This window comes from Piliocolobus tephrosceles, unplaced genomic scaffold (assembly GCF_002776525.5).
Source record: "Piliocolobus tephrosceles isolate RC106 unplaced genomic scaffold, ASM277652v3 unscaffolded_44081, whole genome shotgun sequence".
Classification (NCBI taxonomy): Eukaryota; Metazoa; Chordata; class Mammalia; order Primates; family Cercopithecidae; genus Piliocolobus; species Piliocolobus tephrosceles.
The window spans coordinates 1-10965 of record NW_022328845.1 but is presented as its reverse complement, the minus strand read 5'-3'; the positions used below and the strand labels follow the sequence as shown (position 1 = coordinate 10965).

The 10965-nt window shown below is 57.5% G+C and overlaps 1 pseudogene across 1 annotated transcript; it reads left to right on the top strand.

The window, feature by feature from the left end:
- The first annotated feature begins 426 nt into the window (after positions 1–426).
- LOC113224233 lies at positions 427–9930 on the top strand (annotated as a pseudogene). Its single transcript, XR_003309096.1, has 13 exons — positions 427–596; positions 718–831; positions 1057–1094; positions 1346–1481; positions 3126–3262; positions 3544–3766; positions 4647–4761; positions 4981–5089; positions 5136–5284; positions 6538–6732; positions 7037–7203; positions 8437–8623; positions 8944–9930. The product of XR_003309096.1 is annotated as a cytosolic phospholipase A2 zeta-like (transcript).
- Positions 9931–10965: the final 1035 nt, after the last annotated feature.

Below are 10965 nucleotides of genomic sequence, written 5' to 3'. Positions count from 1 at the left end.
TGGTCTCGATCTCTTGACCTCATGATCCGCCTGCCTCGGCCTCCCAAAGTGCTGGGATTACAGGCGTGAGCCACCGCGCCTGGCCTGCTCATTCTTATAATAAACATAGAATCAGCTCAAATCATCAGCCCCACAGGCTCTGGGCAGGGCCCCTCTCCCTCCCCATTCCCTGCCTTCCCCTCCAGGCATTTGTGTGCTTCCCACCCTTCCCCGAGTTCCAGTTCTGACCAGGGCAGGCTAGAGGCCCTGAGTCCTTCCGGAGGCTTTCTCTGTGAGCCGCGTTCGAGAAAGAGCAGGGCGAGAGGAGTTGGCATTTCCTAGGGGGAAGAGAAGGGAGGAGTTGCTGTTGGGGTGCTGCCAGCATAAGCTGCACAGACACAGACCCACCCCCTCACCTGCACACCCACCTGGGCCTTCTGCTCTCAGGCTCTCGGCAGCTCCTGCTGACAGTGCCTGGGGCCTACGAGAAGCCACAGCTCTTGCCCCTGCAGCCTCCCACAGAGCCAGGCCTCCAACCCACCTTTACCTTCCATGTGAACCCAGTGCTGAGCTCCAGGCTACACGTGGAGCTGATGGAGCAGCTCTCGGCTGTGCAGGTGAGTGTGCCGCCAGGACGGTCAGTAGATCCAACTCAGCCCAGACTGGCGTTCCAGGGCCAGGCTGGGGGAGCCTTTTCTTCCCCGCTGGAGAGCTTCTTAGCTGTTTTCTTCTCCGCAGAGCGACCCCAGCGCGGAGCTGGAGGCTCAGACCAGCAAGCTGGGCCAGGGGGGCATCCTGCTCTCCTCTCTGCCCCCAGGCCAGGAGGAACAGTGTTCTGTGGCCCTGGGGGAGGTAAGGCTCTGTCTGGGTGCCCGAGGGACCCCTGCCTGCTCTCTGTGACCACCAAGAGAGGTCTGGAGGAGGGACCCAAGAGGGTGGCTGGATCAGGTCAGCCCAGAGCTCAGTGAGGTTGTCCGCGTCGGGCCAGTGACGGCCACAGGGGCTGCAGGTGGGGAGCCACGTCCCTGGGAGGATCCTGCGCAGAGAGCTCAGGGTCGAGGCTGCTGTGTCTTTCAGGGCCAGGAGGTGGCTCTGAGTGTGAAGGTGGAAATGAGGTGAGTGGGACTCCAGGCAGAAGGCCTCTTGGGGCTGGGCTAGAAGTGTGGGGACACGCCCCAACGTGCTCCACTCTCTTGCCCCAGAAGCTCAGGCTGTGGGGTGGGGGTGACACCTTTCCCTCCGCGGTTCTGATGCTGGTGGGCGGAACCCTTGGACCTGCTCCTGTGAAAGACCCGGGCTGGGCCCAGGGCTCTCCTCCACCGGACAGTCACCCAGAATCCCCCCGCCCCCACCCCACGTGAGGCAGCTCCGGGGACCTAGACCTACGCCTTGGCTTTGACCTCTGCCACGGGGAGCAGGAGTTTCTGGACAGGAGGAAGCAGGTCGTGGCCAAGGCCCTGCAGCAGGTGCTGGGATTGAGTGAGGCTCCGGACAGTGGCCAGGTACGGAATGGAGGAGGAGCTGGACCCCAGAGCTGCTAGGACCAAATCGAGCCTCTTCCCTTGAGAGGACCAGCATGGCTAAGAGGGGCCAGAGGAGGTTGGCCTGTTCGCCTGAGCTGATGGACACCATCGGCAGAGCCAGGACCCCGTATGGGACGAGGGCCGAACAGCCCTGGCCAAAGCTGGATGTCTTGGTCTGCATGGACTGCCGTAACAGAACCCCACAGACCAGGTGGCTTAAATGACAGAAATGACTTCTCTCCATTCTGGAGGCTGGAAGTCCAAGACGAAGGTGCCGTCATCAGGGCTGGTTTCTGCTCGGGCCCCTCTCCTCTTCCTAGTGGAGCTGTCTCGCCGTGTCCTCACGTGGCCCTTCCTCTGTGCGTGTGTGCAGAGTGTACGCCTTGGGGTCTCCTCCTCCTCTTCTAAGGACCCCAGTCCTGTCAGTTGAAGGCCCTTACCCACTTCACCTTTATCACCTCCTTGTAGGCCCTATTTCCAAATACTGTCGCGTTGGGGGTTAGGGCTCCAACACAGGAATTTGGAGGGGGACAGTTGAGTCCGTAACATGAGCAAAGGGATGTGGAGCTTGGGGGTCCCTGGGATCCTCTGGGTTTAGAGATAGCCAGCCTGTGGCTGGGAGGCAGGAGGAAAGGAGTGCTGAGAGAGGGACTTATGGGGGGTCAGGAACAGGCTGCCGGCTTCCTCCTGGCTGCCTGAGTCCTCAGGAGACGCTGTCACTGTGGCCCAGTGCGTGTTCATTCGGGCAATATGTGTGCCCGCTCTGTGCTAGGTGTCTCTGCTCTGTCTCATCCAGCACTCTGAAGCAACAGCGCCTTCCGTGAGCAGTGGCCAGGGAACATTTTTTTCAAGACAAGAGAAGAAAAGAGAACAGGGAAAAGAGCCAAAAATCCAGAGTGGAATGAGCCAAGTCTTAGTGGGAAAGCTAAGCAGCCGAAAGCATCGACTCTGACCATTCAGGCACCTCCGACCCTGAGGAGACCTTAAAACCTCGGGGCCCCTTTGGTGTCTGGGGGCAGGTCTAGGCTGCTTGCTGGCCTTTGTCACTTTAGCTCAGTGGTGCTCAACGGGGCACAATTTAGTTCCTCCCCACCGCACCCCTGGGGACATTTGTCCGTGTGTAGAGATGGATTTCATTGTTGCTGCTGGGGAAAGGGGAGGTGGAGGGAGGCTGCTGGCTTCTACCGGGTAGAGGCGGCCAGAAATGCTGCTAAACGTCCCACAACACACAGGACAGTCCCCACCAGCAAAGAGCTACCTGGTCAGGAATATCAAGAGTGCCACGGTTGAGAGGAACCTGCCGCAGCTGATTTTGGGGAATCAGATGTACCTTCCAGGTCTATATCTTGCAGATCGAATGGTGAAGGGCTGTCTCTGGAGCCATACAGCTTAGGTGTGAGAGCTCATCACTTGATAACTGTATGATCGTGGGCACATTATTTCACCATCCCGTGCCTCAGTTTCCTCATCTGGAAAATGGGGTTCTCACTGGGTTGCTGTGAGGATTCAATGAGATAATACGTGTAAGGCTCTTAGAATAATGTCCAACATGTATAGGCATTACCTGTAATATGTAAATGACGGTAGTAGTCGGAGTCGTTTTCCTTTTACTATTGTACCCAGGTTCCTGTAGTGGCTGTGTTGGGTTCCGGGGGTGGAACCCGAGCCATGTCTTCTCTGTACGGCAGCCTGGCAGGGTTGCAGGAGCTCGGCCTGCTAGACACTGTGACCTACCTGAGTGGGATCTCTGGGTCCGCCTGGTAAGTGAGGTGGGGGCAGGGCACAGGGTAAAGGAGACCCCACAGAGGGTGGGGTTGGGACCTGGTGATCTGAAGGAGTCCCTGAGGGGCTGGGATCCTGCCTCCAAGGGGATTAGGCGGGGCAGGAAGAGGCTGAGTCCCAAGCGCCCCTTTGAGTGGGGTTGCTTGCAGGGCAGCATGGGCAAGTAACGGGGGTGGAGGGCCACTCACAGACTCTGCACCCCCCCTCTCCCATGGCTGTGCTCTCCTGCCCCTGACTCAGGCACACCCCCCATCCGCAGGTGCATCTCCACACTCTACAGGGACCCAGCCTGGTCCCAGGTGGCCTTGCAGGGCCCCATGGAACGTGCCCAGGTTCACGTCTGCAGCAGTAAGATGGGAGCTTTGTCCACGGAGCGGCTGCAGTACTACACTCAGGAACTGGGGGTCCGGGAGCGCAGTGGCCACAGCATGTCGCTCGTCGACCTCTGGGGCCTCCTTGTGGAGTATTTCCTGTACCAGGAGGTGAGAGAAGAGCCAGAAGGAAATACACAGGCTCCTCTCCACTCCTTCCACCCGCCCTTGCTTCTGCCTCGTCCCTCAGGCTCAGATCTGATTTACAAAGCTGTTTCTGACGTCTCAGCTCCCCTGGGGCCAGGAGTAAGACTCCAGGGTGGGCTGGCAGCACTTTGCCTCCCTAGCTCCTAACCCCTGGGGAGCAGGAGGCTGGTCCGCAGCGCTCAGCTCTGGCTGCATATTAGAATCCCCGGCACAGCTTTGCAAACACACCCATGGCTGGGCCCCGCTTCCAGAGGTACTGATTTTAGTTGGTCTCAGGATTTTTTGGAAGAGATTTCAGCCCACACCTGGATGTGAGGCCCAGCACCACACCCACTCCTCAGTCAATTCGGCCGTAATTCACTCCACCTGGCTGCTCCTGGCACTTCAGACCCAGCTGCAGTTCCAGGCGATAAGACGCGGAGCTGCTCCCCACCACCCCGTGTGTGGCGATCAGGTGTGGATGGATATCACAAGTGATTTCTCATTTCTCAGTAAATCATCTACATTTCTTAGTCATTTAAATTTTAAAGAAATTGGACTGGCTTTTCAAGGATTCCTTTAGCAACATCACCCTGACTTCCTGGTGTCCTGATACGCTGTTTTGAATAGTAAAGAAGGAGGGAGGGTGTTCCCATAGTCCCTGGAATTATACAGACCCACAGTGGGCTCCCCTTGGCTGCGGCCTGAAACCTGTCCCTCAGAGAGCTGTCCTTAGAGCGCTGGCCTTGGCGAACCAAAGCCTCTCTTGTGGGCATGCCACACGCTGCAGGGTGCCGGCCCCAGGCCACAGGGATGGGAATGGAACTCCCAAAAGGCCAAGCTGCCTCCCTTCTTTCCTGCCCAGGAGAACCCTGCCAAGCTGTCTGACCAACAGGAGGCGGTCCGCCAGGGTCAGAACCCTTACCCCATTTACACCAGCGTCAACGTCCGCACCAACATGAGTGGGGAAGATTTTGCAGGTGCCTGGTTGTGGTGACGAAGGAAGGAGGTAGAGGAGGTGGGGAGGAGGGGGTGAGAGAACGGGGTGATCAGGGTGCCCAGAGGAGGTGGTTGCACACGGGCACCTTGGAGCACAGCAGGGCTGCTGCTTCCTGTCGTTGGCAAGGCTAAGATTCCTGCTTGGGCACAAGCACTGTGGTGGGAAGCCCCTGGTGACTTTCCCTTTACTCGGTCCCTAGAGTGGTGCGAGTTCACACCCTACGAGGTCAGCTTCCCCAAGTACGGGGCTTATGTTCCCACCGAGCTCTTTGGCTCAGAGCTTTTCATGGGACGATTGCTACCTGCAAGGTGAGTCGAGGCTGGAGGGCTGGGGACAGGCAGGTGCCGGGGCCAGGCCCTGACTGACATGGGGTGGGGCCCTGCCTGTCTCCTTAGGTGTGTGGGGCAGCGCCTTTGCCACCAGCCTGGATGAGATCTTCCTAAAGACTGCGGGCTCGGGCCTCAGCTTCCTGGAGTGGTACAGAGGCAGTGTGAATATCACAGGTGAGGGAAGTGACCCCGAGCCCCTCCCACACCACATTCCAGCAACGGGGCCCTGGTAGAGACACAAAGAATGAGGGACGGGACAGAGAAGGACTTGGCTGTCCCACTGGATTCGGGGAAGTCCTGAGGAAATGACCTCTAGCTTAGGGTCTCTAGAGGTCCAGAGGTGTCATCAAGCCACACCTCTGAGTTCTCTGTTCTGGGATCCGATTAGGTCCACTCGGTGCAGGACTACTGGGTATCGGGCTGATACTCTGTCCACCCTTCTTGAGTGGCTCCTCTTCAGTCTGGTCCTTAAATGGCTCATGGGAGCCCCACGGTGCAGAGCACCTTTCCCGCCTTTCTCCCCTGGATCACTTTTCCCCCGTTCTTCAGTTCAGCTCAGATGTCATTTTGTCAGACATCCCTTTTGCACTCCATCCCTCCACAATGCCTGAGAATTTTTTTTTTTTTTTGAGACGGAGTCTCGCTCTGTCGCCCAGGCTGGAGTGCGGTGGCGCGATCTCAGCTCACTGCAAGCTCCGCCTCCCAGGTTCACGCCATTCTCCTGCCTCAGCCTCCGAGTAGCCGGCACTACAGGCGCCTGCCACCACACCCGGCTAATTTTGTTTTTTGTATTTTAGTAGAGACGGGGTTTCACCATGTTAGCCGGGATGGTCTCGATCTCCTGACCTCGTGATCTGCCCGTCTCGGCCTCCCAAAGTGCTGGGATTACAGGCATGAGCCACTGCGCCCGGCCTGCCTGAGAATCTTACCACCATGGTCCCCTAGGACCATGTGCACATCCTTGTCATCCTTACCCCGGGGCTTTGTCATCATCTATTCTCTCTTTGTGTGGCTTTCCCCACAAGTAGGCTGTGCACTTGGGAGGGCCAGCGCAGGCCCCGTTCACCTTCACAGCCCTCGTGCCTAGCGCAGTGCCAGGCATAGTAACTGCTCGGTCACTGTTTAATGGACGAAGTTCTGATTGGTAGCTGTAGACTCAAACTTTATTTTTGAAAGGGTGGAAGATAAATTACTATTTAGTAAATACAATGTTATAGGCAGTTTACAAAACATAGAAGATACAAAAGAAAAAGTCGTTTCAAAGTGGTTCGATGAAGCATCGGTCAGAGGCCTGGGAGGTGGGGTCGGGGAGGAGGAGGGATGTGGGCAGGGCTCCGTGTTGAGGAAGGGCACCCCTGAACTATAAGGACCACTGGGCACAGGAGGATGCCACTTCTGTCTCTAGTTCGCTGTCCCACCCCGTCTAGATGACTGCCAGAAGCCTCAGCCGCACAACCCATCGAGGCTGTGAACAAGGCTCCTTACCCCGCAGGGGCCCTTCTCCCAGGCTGTGCTGGACATATTCACCTCCCGCCTCACTTCTGCCCAGAGCTTTCACTTCACCCGGGGTCTCTGCTTGCACAAGGACTATGTGGCTGGCAGAGAGTTCGTGGCCTGGAAAGGTGAGTGCTGCCCTGGGTGGGAGATGGGGGGCTTCCCTTCCTGCCTGCATCTCTGGTTCACTGGGGCCAGTGCTGGCTTTGGGCTGGGGATTGAGGTGTGGTCTCCTGCTGCCTATGGGCTGATGCGGAGCGACTCTAAGTACTGCTGGAAGTTGGAAGGTGGGGCCGAGGGCTTGGGGTGGGAGACTCCGTGGCTGTCAGAGAGAACTCTACAGAGAGAAGGCAAGTGTGAATGCAAATACAGAAGGGGTTGCTAGCAAGAGCAACTGCATTGTCCCCGTGCATACACGTGGGTTCCTTGCAGACACACACCCAGACGCCTTCCCCAACCAGCTCACCCCGATGCGGGACTGCCTGTACCTGGTGGACGGAGGCTTTGCCATCAACTCTCCGTTCCCACTGGCTCTGCGGCCTCAGAGAGCGGTGGACCTCATTCTGTCCTTTGACTATTCCTTGGAAGCTCCTTTTGAGGTGAGCTGGAGGCAGGGATGTGGGGAGCACCTTCAGTGAGTGGACAGAGAGGGTGAGGGAGGAGAGGAGGGGAGGGAAGGCTCTGGTGAGGGAGACTGGCTGGGTGTGTGGGGGTTGCCCTTTGTGGACAGCCTGGGTTCTACTCTGTGTGTGAGGGGCTGCCTTTTGAACGCTGTTGGCAGCACAGGTCTCCCAGTTGCAGGAGAATTGCTGAGATGGTGGTGGGCGTGGGAAGAGGAGACCAAAGCGGGTCCCCAGGAATCTTCTAACCTCATCCATAGGAGACCCCCCAGTTCTAGACTCTGCCCGTTCATGACAGAGTTCCCCACTCCAGCTTGGACCCGAGTCTGTGGCCCCTTTGTTACCACGGTAACAACAGAGCCATGAGGGTCCTCTCTGATGCTGAAGCCCTGCAGCAAGTCCCTCCAACTCTGCTGGGTGGTGGACGGAGGCCCCCGTTCCCATGTGGGTGCTGGTGGTGCTGCTCGAGCAGCCCTTCCTTCTTTGGTCTCCTCCTTGTCCTGGGTCCAGTGAGAGCCTGGGATTGATTGGGGATTGACAAAGCCTCTTCTGACATGAACCTTCTGTGATTGTCGCGTGTCCACCTTGTGAAACTGACATTGGCCTCTGATAGGGAGCAGATGGGGTGAGAGAAGACCACGGTGCTTCTGGGGAGGAATGCTGTTGAGGCAGTGCATGATTGATTGTTGATCATGACTGATTATTGTTAATCTTCACAACCCCACTAGATAGGGGAGCTTTTTTTTTTTTAGACGAAGTCTTGCTCTGTCACCAGGCTGGAGTGCAGTGGTGTGATCTTGGCTCACTGCAACCTCTGCCTCCTAGGTTCAAATGATTCTCCTGCCTCAGCCTCCCGTATAGCTGGGACTATAGGCACACACCACCATACCCAGCTAATTTTTGTATTTTTAGCAGAGACAGGATTTCACCATGTTGGCCAGGGTGGTCTTGATCTCTTGACCCCATGATCTGCCAGCCTCGGCCTCCCAAAGTGCTGGGATTACAGACATGAGCCACCATGCCCAGCCTGGAATTTAAAAATTTTTTATTTTACACATGAGAAACCAGCTCAGAAAGGAGCTGTCACCTGCCTGAAGTCACTCAGCTAGTCAGAAGCAGAGCTGGCATTGAAGTCTGGGTGTGTGTGAGTCCAGGGCAGCGGGGAGTGGCCAGGTGGAGGAGAGGCAGAGTCAGAGGTTTGCCCCTGCTAAGGTCTTGAAGATGACAGAGAAGTACTGCCTGGACCGAGGAATCCCCTTCCCTAGCATCGAGGTGGGCCCTGAAGACATGGAGGAGGCCCGTGAGTGCTATCTGTTTGCCAAGGCTGAGGACCCCCGCTCCCCCATCGTGCTGCACTTCCCCCTTGTCAACCGTACCTTCCGCACACACCTGGCCCCAGGTAAGGGAAGCTCCAGGCCTGGGACTGACCCACAGAGCCCTGGGATGGTGACGGGATGCTGTTCTGAGGGTGGGTTCCCTGGAGAATGTTGCTAAGTGCGCCTCCTGGTTGGCCTGAGCTGTCCCCTGCGGCCCTCTGCTGCCTGGGTCTCAGCGTTCACATGGGGCCAGCCCCTCCTGGTGGCTTTGAGAGCTGAGATGTGGCCCAAGCAGGGCCTGAATGGAGCCATCCAGGTGTCCTGCACAAGGAAGACTTCTGGGCTGTACTGACCAGTTCCACAGAGGGCTCCAGCCTGGCTTCTCTGCTTCCCCCACCCACAGGTGTGGAGCGACAAACAGCTGAGGAGAAGGCCTTTGGGGACTTTGTCATCAACAGGCCAGACACCCCCTATGGCATGATGAACTTCACCTACGAGCCCCAGGACTTTGATCGGCTGGTGGCCCTGAGTCGATACAATGTTCTGAACAACGTGGAGACCTTGAAGCGTGCCCTCCAGCTGGCTCTGGACCGGCACCAGGTTCGGGAGAGGACTGGGGGCTGACCAAGGCAGGAGGCGGAGGACTGTGACAGAGAGGAGACACCCTGCTCGTGGCCAGGGCTCGTCGAGGGAGGAGCAATGGGGACGCTGTGCGGGGTCTGCTTTCCTTCTCTCCAGGACCTGCCTCGAGGTGCCCCAGGCCCCGGAAAGCTCTTGCAGAATTGCAGCTTGGACTTGGGGCAGGGCTCTCCTTGCGCGTTCTTTGGAGAAGATGGGCAGTAGATCTCTCCAGGGGCTCTTGGGGATGTAGGGCAGAAGAGAGCAGCACTCATCTCACAGCGGGGTGTGGAGAGAATCAGGTGAGCCACAGGGCCCACCCCAGACACAGAAGCACCTCAGAGGGCCCAGGTTCTCAGCCCAGGGGCTGAGGGCATCGAGAAGCCAGCTGTCCTCCTTACACTGAGACGGAAAGCAGAGATGCATCCACCCACACTTCCTGCAGAGTGGCCCAAGTCCCAACCCTACCTTGAGCTCTTGGATGCACTGCTATCAAGAGCAATGCGGGGCCAAGTGGGGGTGGCCAGCCTATGTCGCTGACTCCATCATCCTAACCCTCCATCTGCCTTCTGGCCTCCTCCCAGATTACCCTTCTCTTCCCAGAGCCCTAAAGCCTGTGGGGTGATGGCCCATTCCGGCTGCTCCAGGTGGGAGATGTGCGCATGTCTCCCTGCCAATTACCCAGGCTTCACTCTTCGAGCCTGGGCCACAGTCTCTGGTCATGTGTGTATGGCCACGTCATGCAAGTATACTCTCACCATTCCTAGTAGCTCAATGGGTGTGTCTAGAAGGGGCATCTGTTCATCAAGGGGAGAGGATGTGCGCCTGTATGCGGGGCGGGGGTGTGGTGCAAGTTCCTGGGGTGGGTTGGTGGCAAGGCATGGGCAGTGCAGAGGGAGCCTCGCCTGGGCTCTTGCCTCTTTCCCAGATGCATCCAATGGGTCTTGGCAAGTTTTGTTTCTCACTCTCCCTCTTCTCCATTTCCCCTGACCCACCAGCGACTCTCCAAATATCTAGAACCTCTCTAGTGTGGGCAGCCCTCAGATTGGTGAAGAGGAGATCCATTCTGGCCGCGGCCTCTGCAGCGTATGCCCCTGGTGCTGAGCGGCCCAGGACCCTGCAGCAGCGCTTAAGCCTTTGTTCCTTCTGCCCCCTGTGCCAGGGGCTCCCACTTGGCTGTGCCCCCTCTCCTCACTCTCTCACACAGACACGCTGTCAGGGACACCTGTGCTGGGAAGCCTCACCTGTCCTGAGTCTGGGAAGAAGACTCTAGTTCTGGCTCCCAGATGGGGGAAGGGTGACTGGCGCCCAGCCTGTGTCTTGGCCTGGCTGGGACCTGCAGCCCTCCAGCTGGCATGAGTTGCGAGGGCTGGGGGAGCCAGTTATTTGGGCTGGCATGGGGTGGGGGCATCTCGGTTCTCCTCTGCCTGTCACAGGCCACGGCTCCTCCTCTTGGTTCAGCAGTGAGAGGTTTATCGGGAGTTTATCTGGCTCCTGCTGTGGCCATCGTCATCAACACTGCTGTGCCTGCTGTCATCAATAACTTGTTAGTAAAACCTTCACAGGTTCCCAGCTTCGAGCCGCACAGCGCTCACAACTTAGCATCTGCACTGTTTCTTCAGTGCCTGTTAGAGCCTCAGGCTCTCTGGCTCCTAGAAAGTCATTCTACCATCTGTTTTGTTCACTGCTGTATCCTCAGTGCCTAGAGCAGCAGCTGATACATGGTAGGTGCTCAATAAATACTTGATAAATGAATGGGAACCTACATTCTAAGAGATGGATCATCACCCACCAACCACAAAAAAAA